The sequence below is a fragment of the Dromaius novaehollandiae genome, chromosome W (genome assembly GCF_036370855.1).
Source record: "Dromaius novaehollandiae isolate bDroNov1 chromosome W, bDroNov1.hap1, whole genome shotgun sequence".
Lineage (NCBI taxonomy): Eukaryota > Metazoa > Chordata > Aves > Casuariiformes > Dromaiidae > Dromaius > Dromaius novaehollandiae.
Window position 1 is genome coordinate 3,735,354 of NC_088130.1, and position 22,427 is coordinate 3,757,780.

General features: G+C 46.7%; 2 long non-coding RNA genes across 2 annotated transcripts; both read right to left on the reverse strand.

The window, feature by feature from the left end:
- Positions 1-9,120: 9,120 nt before the first annotated feature.
- On the reverse strand, positions 9,121-21,218 carry LOC135324507 (uncharacterized). The gene is made up of 2 exons (XR_010385879.1): positions 21,090-21,218; positions 9,121-11,781 (listed from the first exon to the last, which is right to left on the reverse strand). It is a non-coding gene; the product is annotated as an uncharacterized LOC135324507 (long non-coding RNA).
- LOC135324506 (uncharacterized) lies at positions 12,449-16,183 on the reverse strand. Its single transcript, XR_010385878.1, has 2 exons — positions 15,821-16,183; positions 12,449-14,004 (listed from the first exon to the last, which is right to left on the reverse strand). It is a non-coding gene; the product is annotated as an uncharacterized LOC135324506 (long non-coding RNA).
- Positions 21,219-22,427: the final 1,209 nt, after the last annotated feature.

A 22,427-nucleotide genomic window follows, 5' to 3' on the forward strand; every position in this document is an offset into this window, starting at 1 on the left:
TAATTAAATTATTGCTGAACTAGTAACTGAAGCACCCATAGTCTGATTCTTCCCCAACCAAGACCTTAGTCTTAAGAGTGCAAGAAATCCTCAAGTAAACAATATTGAGCTACCATGAGGTTTGGCAATGGAGAGCTTTGGAATTTAAGAGAAATTCTTTTCCTCTTGTGTGAAAACTGTAACAAGTCACTTAAGACTCCAGAACTGGAGCCAAGTCTAAGTAGTACCAGCCAAGAAAGCAAAGATCTCATCAACAGTAAAATTAGCAGCTGGCACTACAGCTAAATTGCCAGGCTGTCTCAAAAGGTCCCAAAGCTGGGAAACCATATAGCATGCTGCATTGTTTGGAGGAAGATGGAAGTGACCTCAGTATGGACCCCTGATCTCACAAGATAAGAACATAAGAACAAAAGAACTGCTTTCCTGGGTCAGACCAGGGGTCCAACTAGCCCAGTACTGACAGTGGTAGTAGGAGAGGCTATTTAGGGAGAGCACAGAAGCCTGGCCACTTTCTGTGGTCCTGTCCCTTCATACTCCCCAGCACCCACAGTTGTTGGGGTTGTTAGTGGGGACATCCCTGCCTAGTCTCTTTAGTGCCTGTTTATAGACCTGTTATCTAAGAATTGGTCCAGTCCTTTTTGACCTTGCTGAGCTCATCTGCCTCCAACCTCCTCTGTGTTACAAGAGTTTTGTTATGGGATCAAGACAGAGGAGGACAGAGGCAAGGACACTAGAAATATTTGCTAATGAGCATATATCGTATACAAGTATAGCAAAAACATAATAAGCTGTAAGTGGTTTGATACTTCACATTCGTGATTAATACACCCACTTGCTGATTCACCCAAATCGAACAAGTCACTGGCCAGGTGATGTCCTCTTTGGTGGAAGAGAGGGGATCTTGATGGATGGCTCGCTCTCTCCTTAAAGCGGGGGGGGAGGATACCATCTTTTATAGTGTTAGTACTATACTACCTATACATTAACTCTCATTCGCATTAACATGCATATAGCAAACACATGATAGGCCTTATCAGGATATGTATATTTGACAAGACAGGTCGTCCTAGTGTCAGGTCACCTTGTCCTAGTTTTTTAATCAAAGATTTTTCATATCACCAGCAGTTTTGTTTCAACAAGCTAATTATATGCCTAAAAATCTTACATATCAGCCAAAGATTCTCTACAGCTGCAACTATCAGCAAAACAAAAGTTTATACTGTACATGGCAAAGTGATGAGGAAGTCTATGTGTCAGCCCACGCTAATACATAGGCTTGTGTTAGTGTAAGTAGGCCTACAAGCACGGCTTTAGCAGTGTTATAGCTGGTTTTGGCAGTGCTTATAGCTGGAGTATCACATGGCAACAAGTTTCACAAGTTCCCTCCCTGCTGGGTGAAGAATTTTCTCTTATCTTTTTTAAACCCATCTTCTCCTAGTTTCCTCAAGTGCCACCCCCCCCCCCCCCCCAGAGTTCTTGTATTGTGGGAGTTGCTGAACTGCATTTCTGCATTCACCTTCTCCACCGCCCTCATGATTTCATAACCCTCAATCACATTCCCACTCAGCCTCCTCCTCTCAGCAGGAGAGTGCTGGCTCTTTTAGCCTCTCCTCATAAGGCAGCTGCTCTGTTTCCTGTCTGCTTTCCTTGATATGAAAAGTTCCTAAGCATCATCTGCTGCTGGGCAAATAGCATTTTTTGAGTTGAAAGGAACCCAGACATGTAGACACAGCATTTACATGACTGTTTTCTGGTGCTGTTAAGAATATCTTGTCATAGACTCCTAGGAGGATTTAAGTTGGAAGACACCTTTGGAGGTCTCTAGTCCAACCCCCTGCTCAAAGCAGAGCTAACCCCAAAGCTAGATCAGGTTTCTCAGGGCCTTGGCATTTCAGAGTCAACCTATGCGCCTCTCTTGTAAGTCAGCTGCTGTAGCAAAAAGCTTTCATTTGTGTCACTGTGTGCTTTGGCCCCGAGATTGCTTGCCCAGTCATAATACAGTGTGATTCTTGGGCTTCAATGTAATTCAGGCTCTAATTTACCCTATGTGATCCAGACCTCCAGCTGGGCCCAGGTTCTGCCATCACTACACATGAAAAGCCTGCAGCCAGTGGCTCCCAGCTGCACAGGCTCAAAGCTGCACAGGGATGTTTGTGAACGGATATGCAAGGTCTGATTTTTCTGAAGATAAGAGAAGCCTTGGATGGTATCCATGATCACTTTCAAGTACTGCATTCATTTGCGAGCAGTTCCAGTTGAGCCGTTTCTACTGACACTCTATTTTTGATGAACATTGTTGAAATTATGTACCTATGAAAACAAGATCATTGGAAAAGACACAACAGCTAGTAGCTTTTTAAAAGAAAATGCGTGGGGGAGGGAAAGAACAATTCTTTTTCCTCGACAAGGCTTGTTTTTCACTTTGGTTTATTTGGTCCCTACATGCAAGAGTTGATGATGCTGATGACACTTGTGGTTAATTATTATTATAGTACTTAGGAGGCTCAGCTATGAACCAAGACACCTCTGTGCAGGGTAAAAACAGAGGAGGAAGAAGGTGAGATAGGTACAGGGCACAGAGAGCTGGAGAAAGGGAGACAGCGGTAAAACAGTATTGCTCATCTGATAAGTGTAAATCATTGTCAGGATTTTAGAGAAAAAGGAGAGCTTTAAGGAGAAATCATGAAGAAAACAGTTACATGAATAAAGACGTGAAGACTGAGAATAATGTTTAGCCAGTGCGACAGATAGAGACATGGAAAATATTTGTTTCTTTCTTTAAAGTAAGTCTCATAACATGGCACCCTATTTCAGCATAATAGAGTCAGACTTTTTAGAGGCCATACAGGAAAACTACATCTACTACAGTAAGCAGTGTCTACAGATGGTTCTTGCAGATGACTGGCTTTTGAGAGTTAGGACTTTATTTTTATATTTGGTGAAAATCACAGTGATGACTCATTCACAGATGGGAGAAAAATTACAGAAGAGTATTTTTGAGGGAGTATTATACTGTCACCCACAATACAAATCTCTTTTTTTAATTACTTGAACAAGTTTTACTTCATACCAGGATTCCTCCTTCAGAAAGGCACTGTCATGGAAAATGAATTCTGTCTGCAAACCATACACTGTTTAGAATTGTTACACTCAACATCTTGCTATGGGCAGAAAGGGGACACACCTTGTATGTGAAGCCAGGAATTTATTGTTACTCTAATTAAAAGTTTTAACAGTGTAACAAAATATAACATAGTCCAGTTACAATAATACTAACACTTATAGTCCAAATTAATACAAGAAAGCCTCAATAATACAGTTAAAATTGTTATACAGAAAAAAAAATGCCTAATACCTTCCCCCTCCTTTTCTCTGGTGTTATGCTCACCCTTCCAATGTCCCTCTGGGTCCTAAGGCTGACTGTTTCAATCCTCCTGAAGCAGAAGTGGGGAGGGGGCATGACTATGAGTTGTCAGCATCTTGAGGAGTGTGATGTTCATGGTGGGGGATTCTTCCGCCTCTTCACCAGGGCACACATGATGTTTATGGTTTCTTCCTCCTCAGTTTTGGATCCACTTGGGTTTATTTTTATCCATTTTTTTTTAAACACAGTCTGCTTATGTGCTCTTTCTTTTCATTGGTTCCAAATTAGTAAGTTTTTCTGTTTTCTTTGTTATGTCTAAAATTGGTTGTACCTGACTCACAAGATTGCATTCCTGTAGTGACCATGGATTGACCATTGGGATTTGTGTTTACTGTCAGGGCCCTGAGTGCACTGTTGCAACTGAGTGTGTGTGTGTGTGTGTGTGTGTGTGTGTGTGTGTGTGTGTGTGTGTGTGTGTTTAGGGAGTTAGAGATTGCTGTGATGGGAATACTTAGAAGACTGATAAATCAGGCCAACTTTAAACTTTAAGACAAAACTTTTTATTAGACTGACATTCATTAACATCACACTTCATGATAATTCTTACACCTTGTTACTACATATACAAACTGTTAGTCCTTAACACTTATATCTGTGAGCAAGAGGTCCTGCTGGAGCACCAGGCCTCATAACTAGCTAAGGCCTCTGCAGGGAACCATGAGAGTGATTAAAACTATTCAAGGAAAAGGATGCTGTGTGAACACAGAAACAGAGTGTGAAAAACATGTTACTCTGTTGCTCCAATATGTAGATTGTCTGTGCATAAGATAAGAAACTGCTTATGCTTAAATGGAGCTAGGTAGAGGAATTCTGAAGCAGAATAGTTTGTCTTAGAGAGTATATAAGGTAAAGAATATGTTGCCAGTATGAACCAGATAAGTGATGGGGAGTTTTGCGGTGCAGAGTCTTGCAAGGTCACCTCTACCCAGACAACCATATCAATAATACCATATAAGGCCAAGATTGCTTAAGTAATGACATTGAAAATACCAAATTTGGGTATGGATGTAGCAGAATCAGGACAAATGAGGAAAAAGTAGTTAGGGGTGGGTTGCTTGTTTGGAAGGAGCTTGAGAGAAGAAAGGGAGGTGCAAGGGTGGTGAAAAGGTGAATCCAGAAATTGAAAAAATGGGGAATCAGGTAAAGAACAAAGGAGGGTGAATCTTCCAACTGTAGGAGTGTGGATACCTATGGATGGTAATGAAGCTGACTTGTGGACCCAAGCCCACTGGGATGTCAGAGGAAACCCCCTTGGACAACCCACTGGACTCTCTGTCAGGTCTATGTCTGAAAGACTTGGTTTGGGAGAGTAGAGTAAGGAAGGATAGACTTGCACTCTAATACTAAATGGTACGGGGAGGGAAGGGTGATAGAATTGTAATTGAATAGTAGCTGTGTGTGATTCATAAGATTTAAGAGTGATAATTAATAGCTTTATAATTGTGTGTAATAGTGTGCAAAATGATATAATTGTAAATTAGTAACAGTGGTGTGTTTATTAGTTAATTAGGTTACTGAATATTTAATTGTTTATTAGTTTCTTAGTAATGTGTTAATAACCATTGTAGTCTCTTAAATCAGTTACATCTCAGGCCTGCAATCTAAAGGGGGAGAGTTGGTCCCCTGTAGTAACAACATCCTAAATGAGCTATGAGTGTACAATGCCATGAAGCTGATGCCTCATACTTAGCACAGATGGCTACGGTCCTTTATGGTTCTCAGTCACAGAGGTTGAGGTGATCAGGCTCGAGAACTCTTTGAAAAGGAACGTCCCAACTGAAGTGAATGTCTTCTTTCTTCTCTTAATTTTTCTCTCTCATGCCTGGTGTTTTAATGCTCCTTGCCCCCCCTCCCCCCCCCAAAGGGGGATCTCATCTACTCCCGACGCTGCTTATCTTTTTAGTTTTGCCAGTTATCCTTCTTGTGCATTCAGAAGGATGTCCTGCTTATTTCCAGTCCCTTGTGCTTATCTTGTCCTTTGTTCTTTATCTTGCAAATGCTGGGACTTGGATTGCTGTTTACATGCTTTCCCATGCCTTCTACATGCAACTGCACAAGTCTTTGTTTGCCCTTTTGATGGTCACATTGCTCACATATTTATGTAAAATGCTTATACATTGTGTCTGGCTATGCCATAGCAGTGTTACAAAATACTTATATACTGTTGTTGGTTAAACTGTTTTACTATGCTTATATTTGTGTTCAAGGCAAGCTAATATTAATTATATCCTGATTAATACACTTAGAATTTATAGGTATCACAGGCCTCTGATTTGGCTACAGCACCAACGGTCCTTAAATGCCTTGAGCGGCTTCACCTGGGACCCTCACCCAGGCACTCTCTGCCCATGGCCCAGGAGCTCCATTTCAGCTCAGGCCTGGGTCCCCAGGCCTTCCCTGGGCTGTGCTGTAGGTAGGCTTGTGCCCAGCTCTGTCACCTGCTGTGTCCCCTGCTGTCCTGACTTGCTCACTGGTCTTCCTGGATTAACCTTGGACATGACTTGTTACCTTGTGTTTGCCTGGTGACCACTAGGCTGCTGCTGGAACCTGTTACTGTCACCACCACTGCCCTGCACTAGTGCTGTGGGATTGTGTGCCCTGTCGGTGAGGGCACCCTTGGCTCCCCTTTCCTCATGGGGCAGCCCCACTCTTGCTGCTCCCTGTTATTTAGTCTCAGGTATCATCCTATGTCTGTGATCTTCCACTCCACATTTTATTCTAGTCATAGATAGTTCAGTCCACACTGAATAACTACTTGTTATTACTATAAACTAAAGCTAAACCAAAACAAATTTAGGCAATAGTCACCTGACTTCGAGACAATTGCTATCACAGCTAAAACAAGCTAAAAACAGCTCAGGCCCAGACAAGTCCTGAGACCCTGCACTGTCAGGTTAATACAAAGCCTGTGACCTTTAACTAGTAATGGCAAAAAATCATATTTACTGGGCTGCAGAATATTCCTTATATCATCACATTCATATTTAGAATTAATGCAGCTTTAAGGAACATCCTTAGAATATACAACTTCCTTTCTTTTCCCTTTTTGGGGGGACAAATTTAGAACAAGGATTTGTTTGAAAGTCTAATGATGGAGAATATGAAGAGTAAAATTTTCAGTTGTACTTCTGATTTAGGAACCAAGCCCTGGATTTGTGAGTTTCACTGGAGGCCTTAGATACCTTTGAACTCCACAACAGGTACCTAGACACAAATGTAAATGCACTTAAATGACTCGAAAAGCTGAGCCTTTTTAGGATATTCTCCCCCAGTATTATCCTGGCTCTAATGTTGAAGGATAGCCCTTAGCCAATGAACAAATCACAAACTGTTCTCTTTGAATATCCACAATTCCTGCTAGGTAGCTGTAAGGGTGAGGCGGGGGCACCGCCTGGACTCCCAGCAGGGACAGATACACAAACACAAGGCATACGATGGTCGATATGGAGCATTTATTACCTCTGCGTCTGAACGGGGGTTCCCCGGCGTTTTCCCGATCGAGGCAATAATGGAGTGGGGGATCCCTGGCACCGCTGAGCGTCGGTCCAGGGTGAGGAACACCATGGGGGGGGGGGGGCACTAGATGAAGTTTTTATGTACCATACACATGCGCAGTAAGCATGTTGAGCTCATTGTTATTCTCCATTCAAAGCCCAGGTGCAGCACCACCCTGGCACAGGCTCAACTACGTGACTATGGGTCAACATGCCCTGTTGATGCTCCTTTTCCCACGGAACGGTCTGGCTAGCTTCCATCACCTATCTCCTCGACATTCTTCCGCACTTTCCCATACAGTAGCCACCCATCCAACCTGCAGGAAATTGTTTCTGATCCCTCATAAAAAATGATTGAAGCTTGTGAAAGAGCTTCTGCTTCAGGGACTTTCTGGTGGCTTGTTACTGCTGGTGAGGGATAGCGCTTGAATTTTTTTGTTTCTGTCAACACTTAACAGATAGCTTCTGTTGGCTGTTTCCTGGTTAGGGAGTACCTACAGCTACTGTATACACCTGCCTGCTGATCAGGGAGTGTCAAGTACCTATTCAGCTGGTGCTGGGAAGCAGCTATATAACTGGTAGGCAGAAGCATAGCTAACATGCAGTAGCTGTTGCAGCAGGGGCTTGAAGAGACCCAGAAATGCTGCTCAGGATGGTGTGGGCCTGCTTGAGAGTGTGCAGTAGTGTTAATGTGCCACAGGATATGGTCCCCAGCACTGCCTGGAGCAATTGCCCTTGGCACATCAGAGATCTTGACCTATGTGGAGCTCCAGAGAGGATGCAGCTGTCCAGGTCTCAGGCTGTAAGGGCTACCTAGTGTTTCTCCCTGGGGCTGTAGGTGACAGTGGGCTCACCTGTGAGAGCTGTGCTCTGGTGAAGGAGCTGAGTTGCCAGGTGAAGGAGCTGTGGGAGGAGGTGAGCAGACTGCATAGCACACGGTTTTTGCAGAGACAAGAGCCTAAACTTCAAGATGAAGTACACTTAGAGGCTAGAATTAGCTAGTCCAGAGGTAGGAGGCTTGAGTGTGTCCATAGCAATGATGTGAATGGCTGTGACTGTAACCATGGTGGCCAGACTCTTGATCATCCATGGCCCCCACCTAGCACTACAGATGTGTTGGCCTTGGATATAGACTCATTCTCCTGTGGATTAGCCCTTCAGGGAGTGTCGCGCTCATGGAACATCCTCCCTGTGCAATCTGAAACTAATGATGTGTTACTGAAAAACTGGATGGACAATAGCAGCTCTGACAGCACCATAACCCTTTGGTACTGCCAGACACTGCTGGGTAGATGTTACATAACGATGAATGCTTTCCTACTGACTAGCATCTCTGGGATGGGGTAGCACAAGATGAAGCACATGGATCAGAGTAGTGATTGCAGTGGGGCTCATGAATGTGCTGCATGCTGCAATGTGGCTGTTCTAGAAGGAACCATCTCCTGAGCATGAAAGACAGCAGATGGGGGCACTGCCAGCCAGAAGGTTTGACTTTCTCTCACACCATATTCTGCTAATGCCCTAGACACCAGGGGGAGAAACCACAAGAGCCCACCACTGCAGCATGTCCTGGATGGTTTCTTAAAGGAAAACGGATTTTTACCTCAGTACTCCGGGGCTTAATCCCTCTCTAAGCTATTCAGCTACTCAAAAGAGCTGTTGGTGTAGAAGCTGGTCTAGCCTATGAATCACCCTTGATCTTTATTAAGTGTGGCACCAAGAGGTTGGATGGATGTTGCTCCATTCCCTTTTGTATGCAACCTCAGAGGGTCCTGATGGAAGCTGAAAAAGCAGCAGCAGCTCATGGCTCCATTGAAAGCTCAATCCTGGATAGGAAGTCAAAAATAAAGCTCAGTGTTCAATGTTCATCCTGATTAGATCTTCTCCCTCCTTTCATGGAGTTCAACCTTGCTGTTCTACATACCAAGAAATCTGCCTGTGGTGGTTACTCAAGAGACTGACCACAGTTATCTTCTGATCCAAAATCTTCACCTAGTCCCCAACCACAATGCAGTTTTCACAGCAGTCAGAGGATCCTGCCTTGCCTTTCTGCTGTGAACCTGATCTCTTGGTACAGCTGTGATTGTGTGAGTCTTTCCCCCACCCCTTTCAGGGCCACAGCTGGGGGTGAGAGAGAGCAAATCTCACTGGACTCCTGTGCACACAGCCAGTTTCCAAAGAGCTCACAATAGAGTCAGTGTGTTACACTCAAAAATCTTATTATGGGCAACAGAGTACAAACCATATATACATGAAGCCAGGATTTTTTCATTACTCTAATTCAACAGTCTAATCAAAATACAAAAGAGTTATTGTTAGTCCAGTTACAATAATGCTACCATTCATAGACCAGATAAATACAGGAAACCCTCAATAATACAGTTAAAATAGTTATACAGAAAAACCTTCCTAGTATATGCCCCTTTTCTCTGGTGTTATGCTCACCCTTCCAATATCCCTCTAGGGTCTCAAGTTGAAAGTGCCAGTCTTCCTCAAGAAGAGGTAAGGTGAGGTGAGGCATGCCCCCCCCCCCCGGCACCGTGGCGAGGTGAGGGGAGGCACTCCTGGCAGGGAGGCGCCCCAGGTGGCAAGGTGAGGCGCAGTGCCCCTGGTTCAGGGAGGCCAGGGGACCCTGATGAGGTTAGGCACCTCTGGTGTGGCATGGCAAGTTGAGTCACCCCTGGCCCCCTCAGCCAGGTGCCCCTGACAAGGTGAGGCAAGGCGAGGCGAGGCAAGGTGATGTGCCCCTTGCAACAAAGTGCCCCTTGCAGTAAAGCGAGTCAACACATCCCTAGTGAGGCGCCCATAGTGAGGTGCCCCTGGCAGCGAGGTGAGGTGAGGCATCCCTGCTGGCAAGGCAAGGCACACCTGGTGGGGGTGGTGAGGTGAAGAGAGAGGAGACACCCCTGGCAGCAAGGAAAAGCAAGGTGCCCTTGGCAACAAGGCACCCCTGGTAGCAAGGTGAGGCACCCCTGTCGAGTCAAGGTACCCCTGGTGAGGTGCCCCTGGTGAGGTGAGGCCCCCCCCAGCAGTGAGGCAACCCTGGCAAGGTGAGGTCAGGTATGCCTGGCCAGGTGCCCCTGGCAGTGAGGCCAGGCGAGGCAAAGCACCCCTGGCAGGGAGTGGCCCCTGGCCATGCAACCCTGGCAAGGCCTGGCACCCCAGCAAGGGGAGGCGCCCCTGGAGAAGGGAGGCCTGGAGCCCCTGGCAAGGCCAGGCATGCTCCTGGCAAGGGGAGGCCTGGCACCCTTGGAGAGGCCCCATGACCCTGGTGAGGCCAGGCACCCCTTGCCAGGAACCCCTGGCAGGGGAAGGCTTGGTGCTTCTCAACAGGTGGCCCTGGTGAAGGGAGGGGCCCCTGGTGAGGCCAGGCATGCCACAGGGGAGGCTAGGTGCCCCTGGGGGAGGGGGTATTATTAACTCTGGGTTTATTGCAAACGGATTTATTGAAGATGGCTATACAGTGTAGTCATAGCAAGCGAATCTCACTGCACATTTGTTATTGCCCGAGTCTCAGTTTCTTACCTCTCCAGCGGTTTCTTGTCAGAGGTTCTCTTAACTCCCAGAGAGTAACCTTGAGAGGCGTCCCAACTCAAGGGGAGATTCACCACCGTGCAGCCCGCTGCCGTGCAGGAGAGCTCTATGGACTCTAGACTGCAGCGCTATTTATGGGCATAGAGTTTGACTCATGGTCATACGATATTTGGTGTGGAGATGTACCTTTTTTGCTGATCTCATGCCTGTTTCTGGCCTCACCAGTTGCAACCAGTATCGCCTAGTTCCTCCTGGTCAGCACTGGGCGCTGTCAGTTATTTGTGGTCAGCTGGGGCCCGAGATAAGGGGGTGGAGGTGGGGGTAGTTGTGCTCCGCCACACTCCCACCCCATGACCATAGTCAAACTTCCGATGCTTTCACAGAGTGGTGGTGTGGTCACCTCTTGCCTCTGTGTCATAAATATATACAGTGGTTATTTCCTCTCTTATAGGTTTACTCTCTGGTGGAGCATCTTCCTCCAGTTTGGCTGGGGAAAGAGGCTGGTATGAGAGTGTGAGGACTTGTTTCACTATTATTGATTTCATACCGCTAATTACTACTATTACAACAATAATGGTTATCAAAACAGTGAGCAATGGTTGGAGTAGGCTTACAAGCCACCCCAAAAGTCAGAAGCCCATCAGTCTGAATAGCTGATTTAGCCATGATGAGTATATTCCATCCCGAATGCTTGAGGAGTCAGCTGCAACTTGCCTGATTCACGTAATTTGCAGGGAGAGTGGCTGGGAGACATTGGGAATGTGCATGCAACAGTCTTTAGCGGAGATGTTCAAGAAGGCACAGACTCCTCCCGCCTTCAACAGCATGAGGTTCAGAGTGGTTTTCAATTGTAGTGTCATACGGGCGGTCGCATCTCCATGCTCATTTAGGAGAGTTAGGCTGTTCGCTGTGGTGTTAGCCAGTATTTCTACTTGATCAGTCAGTTGCACTGATTGCTCTTGGGTTTTAGCTGACGCAATTCCCCAGCCGAAATATCCCTCTAGTCCCCAGAGCAAGCGTTTCTGAACCTTTTCTGTGTGATAGGTCTTGCCATAGAGTTGTATTTGTTTTAGGATTTAGATTTGAACCCCTCATTTTGTGGGGGTGCTCCCATACCATCAGTAACAAGTACTAGGGTTATCATTCCTCCCACTATCCTTATCATTTGGAATGAATTCATTTTACACAGGATTCCCTTAGGATGAATTTGCCTTTTTTCAGGGTAGTACTTCCTCAGTTAGGGGTTAGCAATCTGGGAAAATAATAAGCAGTACTACTAGTTTCAGTCCTGCCGGTAGGATTTGTAGCTTCAGGCCTCGCTCACTAATCCTGTGAAAATAAGAATAGCATGTCTTGGCGAGGTGAGTCCAGACGGGTTACCCTTTAATGACTGGGATATATCCATCTTGAGCTAATATGGTGGTTTGCTCCCCTGCTGTCCAAGGCCTCCCAAGCGAGCGGGCCCTGAGGTTTAGTAAGTGTCATGGGTACAGTGCCTATATGTGGAAGTTTGACCATGACAGGTTGTCCTGGTTGTAAGGCTATGGGGTATGCCTTGGGAGGTGATGGCTTTGAGCCATAGGGTGCAGTGGGCATAAAGGCTTGTGTTACTGGGCTCCCGTAATGTCCTTGCCTGTTATTCAAATGGTAAACTGTTTCCTGTGGAGGATTATCTGGAGGAAAACGGACATGTGAGCAATCCAGCCCTAATGCTAATAGCAAGAGTGTGAAAGTAGGTTTTGCGGCCTACCGGTAAGGTTACTAGAGGGCATGCAATGTGGTGAGAAGCTGTCCTTGCAACGAGAAAAACAACTCCCAGATGCTCAGTAAGGAACTTACGGGCTTAGGGGAGTTTCTTTGCCTCCTCGTGGACAGTACATGCTATCCAATCACATACTGTTCAGATGTGCGTGCTAAATGAACATGTACCAATCACTGTATAGTTTGATTCATGTGATCACGGTTAAGGCATATTAAAGACGCTATTCGGGCTCAATAAAGTGTCAGCATTTAATCATATTGATTGGTGTGCTGTCCGTTTATCTCCCGCAACTGGCGCCTGAACAGGGACCCTCTTGCTGTTGCTTGATTGAGCAATAAAGACAGCTGGAACAGGAGGGTGAGCGGGAAAGCCGCGTCAAAGGGACACGAAGCCGCGACAGGTATCACGAAGGTAAGCCGCGTCAAAGGAGTGCGAAGCCGCGACAGGGATCGCGAGGGTTACGGTGGAATCTCGCCTAGCACAGGTGAGCGGTCGGGGAGGAGATGGGAGTTTCACTGTCCAAGGAAGAAGCGGCGGTGGTAAAGCTCCTCCAACATATCCTTTCTAAGAGAGGGTTAACATATGACAATGGGACATTAAAAACTTTGTTGAAATGGGCCCGGGATAGAGGCTTGATACCAGGAGTGGGCGTTGCTTTTGAACTACCCACCTGGGAGAATATCGGAGGTGCCCTTTGGGAAGAAATTAGCAAGGGTTCAAAAGAAGCAATTCGATTGGCTACATTGTGGCGACTCATAAAAGAGACTTTACAAGAAATGAAAAGTGAGCGAGCAGCAGCAGCTTCTGCTTTCGCAGCGTTATCACCGGCAGCAGGATCTGCCTCTGGTGAATTATTTTCGCCTGTGACAATACCAGGTCCGGCGCCGGCGGACCATCAATCCACTCCGTCTCAGCCACCTCAGCCACCCGTGCCTTTGACGTCACCCCAAAGTGAAGAATTAAAGTTAAGGAGGACTCGAAAGTCTCGGGACGGTGGATCAAAAGGGAGCGAGCCCGGTGAAAAAGGAGCGGCGTCGGTAGTCGACTCGGACACCGAAGTCGATAAGGAGGAACGGGATAACCTGGAGAGACCGGCTAGATTATATCCGTCTCTGCCACCTTCAACTCCGGGAAGCCCCCCCGGATCGCCCCGAGCAGCTGAAAAACACAAGGAAGCGGCATTGCGCGCAACAGGTTAACTACCGCTGGATGGAGGTAAGCGGCCGGGAACGCGTGGGAGTCGTGGGAAACGGAATCTCCCGCAGTTTCCCATAACTGTTTTCCCCAATTTGGTCGATGTACTTCCAATATACATTTGAGCAGGCCATTGTCTCGCTCTATCAGACCGTTGGCATGTGGGTAATAAGGTGTATGGAGCGTCCATTGGATCCCTTGTTCCTTTGCCCAATTCTGTACTATTGTGGCAGTAAAATGACTACTGTTATCGCTTTGAATGTTCTCAGGTGTTGGTAAGCTTGAGAACCATCCCAAAAGTCCCTTCACTGTGTTTTTGCCATTCGCAGAGGAGCATGGGTAGCTTTAGTAAGCCAGAGACGACTTCTACTCCGGTATTCTTGCACTGCCTGCCATTCAATACACCAAATCCCAAGACATTGTCCCCGCTCTCGGTGACAGCCAGCTGGCACAGGGTTGCTTGCTTCTCGTCGAGGAGATGCAGATAAGCTCTTGCTACCAGGCGCACCTTGCTTCCACCGGTGTATCCGAGTAGTCGGACTCGGTGCCTCCTGCCCTCTTTGCTGCCACCTTTGAGAGGGTGGACATCTGAGCCCCTGTGTCAATAAGGAATTTAGTTGGGATTTGGTGAGTCCCTAATGGAAGGTAGATGTGGGGTCCTTCCACAGGGTCCCACTGGAAGGCCTCTATGCTCCAGATGGGGAGGCCCAATACCCATCTGGGGCCCAATAGTTTTTTGCTTCTACAGCTTTTAGCTCCTCCTGGAGATGGGAAAAGGGGTCATTTGTGCACGGAGGTGCGGTGGGAGTATCCCCCTCCTGTTTCCTTTCCCCTTTATCTAATCTTTCCTGCCCTGCAGGGGACACATGCCGAAAGGCGTCTATTAGATTAGCAATTGTCCCTGTTGTCTGCCCGTGTAAAGCAGCTCTAGGTATACCTAACTGCAGCGCTGTGTGCCATAGCTGATTTCTTCTTTCCCTTTCTGCCTGCGGGGTGGACTTCCCTTCCCCCTCGACTGTGGTTCTGACCACTTTCCTTATCTGGCGAGTGCCAGGGCCCTCCGGGCCCTCGGGGGGGGGGGGGGGGGGGGCAGGATGTCCATGGGTGACCACTCCGTGTAAGAGGTCAGCCCACATGGGTGCCCTATTATGCTGTCGGGTGCACTCTATCTCCTCCTGCTGTCGAATTAAATACACCTTCAAGGTATGTGGCGACCCTCTTATCAATGACTTTAGGTACTCTGGGTCCACTGGGTAGGATACAGGCGAGTGGCCTAGCCATCCCTGTTCCCCGATTGCTTGTAGACAGGCAGCCTCATTTACTGCCTCAGTCAATCCCATTAAGGTGTGGACGGGGATCACTAACAGCTCCCCCCGCTCATGGGAATCCATTCCTCCTGCCCAAAAGGCAGCCCAGGAAGTCAGAGAATGAAGGTGACCCCCCCCCCCCCCCCGGCAGAGCGGGGTTGTCAGGAGGGCCTTCCGTGAGGAAAACTCCTGGTCCCCAGAATCCTTCTGCCTCTGTCCTGTCCAACATTATCCTGTCTCCTCCCAGTTTATTCTTATTACCCACTCTGTCTCTGTTTCTCCAGGTTTCCGACAGAATTTTTCCTGGAGACTCGCTAGCTGCAAGGGGTCAAACGGGATGGTACAAGTAGCCTCCTGCCAGTTGCCTCCTTGGGGTCCCATAGTGATTTCATGTTTTACTATGGGGGCTATCCTTTTTATGAACAGATCATCTTCCGTATCTCCTTCCCCATTCTCCACAGGGGGAGAGGTGGGTGTTTGATCATTATCTGGAACAAACCAGATGTCCCCATCCCAAGTTTCTGGGTTGGTGAGCACTCGGCGTATTTTGACAGGGTCAAAAGTTTTAGACTGCCTCGCCAGCATCACCTCAAACTTCTCTTCCATTGCCCTCCCTTTATCTTGTTCAACCTTCAATTGGTCTTTGGTGTGATTGTTTTCTATCTGCAGTAGCAGACATTGCTGTTTTGGGGCCTGCAGTTCATTTTGGAGGGTAGCTAGTTCTTTATCTCGCTGTTCCCTGTAAGCATAAGCTGCCTCCAAACAAGCCCCCAGCATTTTTAGAATTACGCCTTTATTTTGGCCATCCTTACTCTTACCCCTAGCTAAGTCTAGTTGCCTTTCCACATCCCCCCCAATCACACCAATGATTGTGAACCCATTCAGGTGAGAACTTGGGGGGATTCCTCCACTCCGTGCCTCCGTAAGTAGGTTGCTATGAGGTCACTAGCCATCATCCTGCCGACTATGCCAAATTGTTGCGGGGGAGGGGTATTATTAACTCTGGGTTTATTGCAAACAGATTTATTGAAGATGGCTATACAGTGTAGTCATAGCAAGCAAATCTCACTGCACATTTGTTATTGCCTGAGTCTCGGTTTCTTACCTCTCCAATGGTTTCTTGTCAGAGGTTCTCTTAACTCCTGGAGAGTAACCTTGAGAGGCATCCCAACTCAAGGGGAGATTCACCACCGTGCAGCCCGCTGCCATGCAGGAGAGCTCAATGGGCTCTAGGTTGCAGTGCTATTTATGGGCACGGGAGTTTGACTCATGGTCATACGATATTTGGTGTGGAGATGTACTTTTTTTGCTGACCTCATGCCCTGTTGGGGAAAATATACCCCTTTTTGCTGACCTCATGCCTGTTTCTGGCCTCACCAGTTGCAACCAGTATCGCCTAGTTCCTCCTGGTCAGCACTGGGCGCTGTCAGTTATTTGCGGTCAGCTGGGGCCTGAGATAAGGGGGGGGGGGGGGGGGAGGTAGTTGCACTCCGCCACAGCCAGGCACACCACAGGCAAGGACAGGCAGGCCCCTGGTGAGGGAAAGCTTGGCACCCCTACCAAGGCCTGGCACCCCTGTGTTTGTTCTTTTCTCTGTGTCTCTGGGCACTCAATCTCTAGTAACCTGGCCTTATGGCCTTCTAGTAGCGTGGTCTAGGAGGTAGAGGTAATAGAGACTTGGCCTTACATCCTCTGCTGTGGATGTGAATCTTTCTATAACGTGGCCAGTTCAGAATCCTGCATGTGATAAAATCAACATGGAGTTCCTGCTGCCGGATCAAGTCTGGGAGCAGGAGCAGAGGATGGAGAACATACCCATACACAAACAGGTCTCTGGCCCAGACCTATGGTCCCTCCAGTAGCTGGCTCCCAGATCTCTTATCCTACTCACTGGCTAGTCCAGCTTGAAGTTTGCTAGCATCTCACACACAATCACGCAGAATAGAGAGCATGCTCACATAGAAGATAGCTAAGAACAGAGTAATAAGATAGGATAGACAGCAGTGATCACATGCAGGACTCAGTCAGACAAGTGCACTGACCAGCCCCTTGCTAACATGCAGCCAGCCCCTTTTATCCCCCCTCCTCTCCATTTTCCCATGCTTGTTCTTCCCCCATCCACCTGGATCCCTCCCTTTCTCCACTCTTGTCCTCTCCCAAATAAACAACCTGCCCCTAATTACTTTTCCCCATTGGTTCCAGTTTTGCTACATCCGCACTCAAAGTTGGCATTTCTGATACTGTTACCTAGGTCATCTCGGCCTTGCATGGTATTACAGGTGTGGTTACCTAGGCACTGCTGGCCTTGCAAGACTCTGCTCCCCCAAAGGTCCCCAGCGCTCCCTGTCTGTTAGCTGTGAAGCTGGGCCATCTCTCACATCACTCCCCCTTAACCATCTGTGAAATCCAGCCATCCCTCACGGCGTTGTCTGTAACTTCTATCAGCTTCCCACTCTGTTATCTGTCACGTCCAGCAATTCCTCATGTCGCGTCCAGTAGTTTCTCATGGTCTGTTCAGTTAGCTAAACCTCAGGCCAGGGCCTAGGTTAGGGTTTGTAGCCCTAATAGTTTTCTTTTTAAATCGACCTTTAAATTTACTAAATGCACAAATGTACTTAAACTTAAAAATCTGCCACTATTCCTTTTTGCTTTGCTACCCCCCCTTCTACTTTTAAGGGTATTGGGGAGTCACATTGGTAAAGGTCATAGTTTATATGGATACCAAACACACTGCCCCACAAAGAGAAAAAAGAACAAGTGTAATGTGGAATTGGGGACCAATGAAGAAAGAGGAAGTAAACAGACCATGCTAGCAAACTTATAAAAGTAACCCCAAGCAGACCCAAGACTGAGGAGGGAGAAATCCCCATCATGAACATCGGCCTCCTCCCACAGAAGGACTAGAGATGATGATGACTTGCTACACCCCCCCCTCCCCATTTTCTTGAGGAATACTGGTACCATCAACCTTAGGATCCAGAAGGGAAGTGGAAGTGTAAGCATAACACCAGAGAAAGGGGTAGGTACTAGCAAGTGCATGTACATCAATTTAAATTGTATTATCATTCTTAGGAATGTATTTGTAATATATACTTTAGACTATAAGTGTTAATGTAATTGTACCTGGAGTAATAATAATTCTCTGATTAGAGTGCTAATACTTTAATTAGACTAACAATAACTTCTTGAATTTGTATATAAGGTGTGCTCCCTTATGCCTGTAATGAGATTTTTTGAGCGTAACACTGAACCATGCAGTCCTGGGTCACCAGAGAGGTTGGGGGGGGGGGGGGCGTATCTCCATCCTTGAAGGTTTTCAAGACTCAGCTAGACAAAGCCCCAATCTAGTGCTAGCAATAGTCCTGCTGTGAGTGGAAGGTGGGACTAGAGACCTCCAGAGGCACTTTCCCACCAACACTGCTGTGATTCTATGACCAAACCTAGAAGCAAATCTTTCTCTTTTCCCAGCATGAAGCAAATGGGCCAAAGCCCCCCTCTTCCCTCCACATGCAGCCAGGTCACAGGTAGCAGGGAATGCCCACCTCATAGAGACTTGCACCATCAGTGGAAGAGAGCACCAGTAGGTAGTGTCTGCTGCCAGATAGCCTAGTAAATACAGTATTGCCATTGCTAGTAACAGGGAACAGGCTTTGTGTTAACTTCACAAGGCCTTAGGACTGGGGCCTGATAGGCTTGTTATTAAATTGTTGCAAGAACTTGCTGTGTGAATCAGAGCTTAGTGCCACGTCTCTTGTTATGATGTACAGTTTAAGCATGGGATAATAGCAGAGGCCTTAAAAATGTGTGCACAGACCCAAAACAGAGGCCCAGTACTAAACAACTCACTAGTACTCAATTACTGGTCATTGAAGAAGTACAACCTTGAAAGCTTGGAAAAACTGATTTAAGCATAACAGAGAAAAGCAGCAGCTAAGCAAGAAAATACTCAAGCAGTGGGATAAGACTATAGCCAGGGAAAGTAATGGTCTCAAGCATTGTGCAGCATGGATGGAGGCCAAAGGCTAAGAACCTTCCTAGATTCAAAGATCTTTTAAAAGGCTAAGACCTGTATATAATGGGAGAATTGTTGTGAGATCTTGGAATTGTCTTGCTACACACGCTGATTTGAAGCTGTGAGCACACCACCTGCTTCCACCACCCTGATTCTTCAAGTACCTTTTGACCTGTCAGCCAGTCATCCAGGACTGAATGGTGATGAGAGTGTGTGTACATCTATGTCTCTCTGAATGCATGTTTCCCCTTGGGACTAGTATGATTGTATATGATTATGAATGCATGTGTCCAAGTATGGTTTCCCCCCACACACACACATTCTTCACATTTTTCTTCACTAACTCTCTAATCTCTCAATAAAACCTCTTTGCATATAAATTGAATTTGGTTAGTTTCTATTTTGGGTAACACCACAATCCCTTGTTCCCAGGCCAGGAGTTAAATCACATAATTGGCCATGGTGACATGTATCAGCTCTGGAGTTCACTGGCAAGATGCACACTAGTGCATACCCCTCTTTTAGCTTGGGAAGCTTCAAATTCACACACCACTGATGAATGGGGAAGATTAGTTCCTTCCCCTTCCCTGTGGAAAAGCATGCTGAAAAATAGGTTTTAGAATTAAAACAGAGACATACTTGCCATTTGGTGTAAAGATCAGGAGTTTGGGTCCTATTTCAGCAATTTGCGCCAAATTCCAAGAATTCTATAGCCTCACAATCATTAACACAATCCTGGTTTATACCCAGGCACCTGGCTGTTTGACCCTTAAGAAAGGGGATGTTGAATTAAGAGGAAATTCCAAAATCTATCAGATTGCAAACCTATCTTTTCCTCTTACATGCCCTTCCTTCTTCCTTTACTTGCTCATAGCTGAATTGAGATTTGTTTGAAAAGGATGGAAGGGTATCCTTTACCAATTGTTTCTCTCCAGAGAGAGGCAGCATTTAATGGCATGTAAGGATGAACCTAGAGGCGATAATCTCGCTCCTAGACTAGCTGGAAGCAATATTTTCAGTTGCCTACATAAGCTGCTGTAGTGTGGAAGACCATTGTAGATCAAGGAGTTAGTGATCCCCATAACAGCTGACCTGAGTAGGCACAGGTCTGTGCTGTGCTGCACATATCCCTTGGCCACAGGATAAACTCAGCCAGCTAATCATAATGAAGGAGCCTGTGGGCAGGTCCCACTTGGCACTGGCAATGATGCCACCTGCATGTCCTTATCTAAAAGTGAAGCAGCATGTTCTCATGTGAGCACTCTTTTGCTTGACAGTAGGAATGATGAATAGAATTGTTTTCTTCTAAGAAAATTCTATAAGAGCTCTAAAGACCAAAATGCTGATGAACCTCACAATGGGTATAATCTGCACAGCATGCCATGCCCTGATTGAGAGGTCCATCTGATACTGTATCATCTCAGGGTTCCCAGAATCAGAAGGGACATAATTTTATAATTGCTAATTTTTTATTTTGCTCTTATCTTTGAACATTCTGATTAAACATAGTATTATACCTAAAGATTCTAGTGGGCATCCTTTCTTACCAAGATCCAGGAAGAACCAGCACCTCCCCAGTGCACAACAGCTGCCTAAGAGTAGCCTATTTAAAAGTCAGAGTATAAATCACTGCTAATGATTACTGTGATAGTGAAGAGGAACAGCTGACAGTTAATCCAAAGACAACTGTTTATGCTCTTTTTAAGGCCATCTACCATTTAACTGGTAGTTAATTTAATAATAGAAGGCTGGATCCAAGTAGGATCCAAATGGGCATCTGAAAGAGGACAGAGTCCAAAACATGGTGCAAAATGCAGCTTAACCTGCATCTCCCTATTCAAGCTGAAAGTTCCCAGGGGTCTCATTGCTCTGTTGTGCATCTACTCAGTCCTGATTCAGCTTCAGGAACATAGGTTTTGGGGTCACAAGAAACATCACTTCTTTAGAAGCTTGTTTTTTTCCTAGGAGCTTCATGAGTTAAGTGGTTTTCTTTCCCTGGCCACATGCTTAGGATGTCATTTTCATAGTGGCTTTCCCCTTGTAGTCCTTGTCCTTCTATGGGGAGAAGAATAGTCACTAAACTGCACCTCCTCCTGGAGCTGTCTTTGGCAGGAGGGTGTTTCTTCAAGATGCCTGTCGCGGCCCAAAGGAGTCGTTTAGGACGACCTCCCTCCCCTTAGGACCAACGACCAAGTTCGTGATGCCCTTGGACTGAATTATGGTGAAAACAACACCAGCCAACCAGTTTTAAGATTTATTAAGGCAAAATGGAATCAACTAACTAGACACATCTCACATCACACATTTAGGAAAAAGAGAGGAAAAGGGGAAGACACAGAGAGAGAGAGAGAGAGATCACCACCTGTGGATCCAGCGGCGTCCCGTTGGTCCTCTTCTCTTGGGAGTCTCGGCGGGGGCGGGGCAGAGGCGGGAAGCTCCCGTCTGGTTCCGCTGACTCTGCTCGAGATCTCCAGTCGTCGCAAACAAAATCCTCCCCCCCCCCCCCCCCCATTCACACAGTCTGCAGTTTTTATAGGTTCTTGCCCCACCTCTGGGAGGTGCTTCCTCGCTTCCCATGCAGATTAACTGTCATGTGCAGTCCGCCCTCTCGGAACCTTCCAGAAACAGGCTGGGGCATCTGGGGGTCTCCTGCTCATGTGCAGATGGCAAATGAGTACGTGCAGTTTGTGCCCTAGAGATGACCTTCTGCCCTTTTCATGCCCTTTTTACCTCATGCAGGTGCACGAGGTTGTTTACCTCGCGGACGGCTCCCGGGGGCGCCGGTGCGGCATTGCCCAACGCGCCTTGGCAGCAGCGGCTTTGCAGCAGCAGCAGCAATGTCGAGACAAAACCGCATGTAGAGAACCAGTTCTCTACACCACCCCATGGCTTGACAGTGCAGCTTGGCGGAAGGAGGGAAGGAGGGAAGGAGGGAAGGAGGGAAGAATTAGGGACAGGGGGAAGTCGCGGGAACAACATAGGTTTGGGTAAAAAATAAAGTGCTTAAACAGAGGTCTTGCTCAATGCAAGCTTATTCCTTAACAACTTCAACAACATTTAACTTTACAAAACAGACAAACTGAGTTAATGAGGTAGTATCGTTACAATAGGCATAAAACAGCTGGCAAATGCACTGTGGATGTCAATATGCAATTTCCTCCTTCAGGATAAACTGGGAAATGATGGGTACTGTGGTTGGCCATGGCCAATGGATGGCACGGATTTTCTTTATGCCATCGGGCGAGGTGGTAGGAACAAATTGCATATTTGACACAACATGTCGGATTAATTGAACAAAGCAAGGAATGATACAAGAACATTAAGGCGGCAACTGCACCTAAAAAATACAATATTAACTGTTTCACCCACGGTGCCCCCAGTAACCAGGACCACAAATCGCCACTCCAGCCATTCCACGTTTGGACGGGGACGTGGGCTATTTTTCTGATATCTTTGGTTACCTGGAGAACTACTTCGCCTACATCATCTATTTCCAAACAATGGTTAGAAATATTTAATTTCCCACACACTCCTCCCTCTTCAGCTAACAGGTAATCTAAAAACCATGTGGTGCTGAAGGATTGCCGTGCGCATCTGTTGGGATTGCTGAGTTAAAAGATCTATTGCATCAGCGGTTTTGTTGGTAATAATTTCTAGAGCTGCTTATAGTCTGATTATTCCAGGTTGCAGGCCCATAATG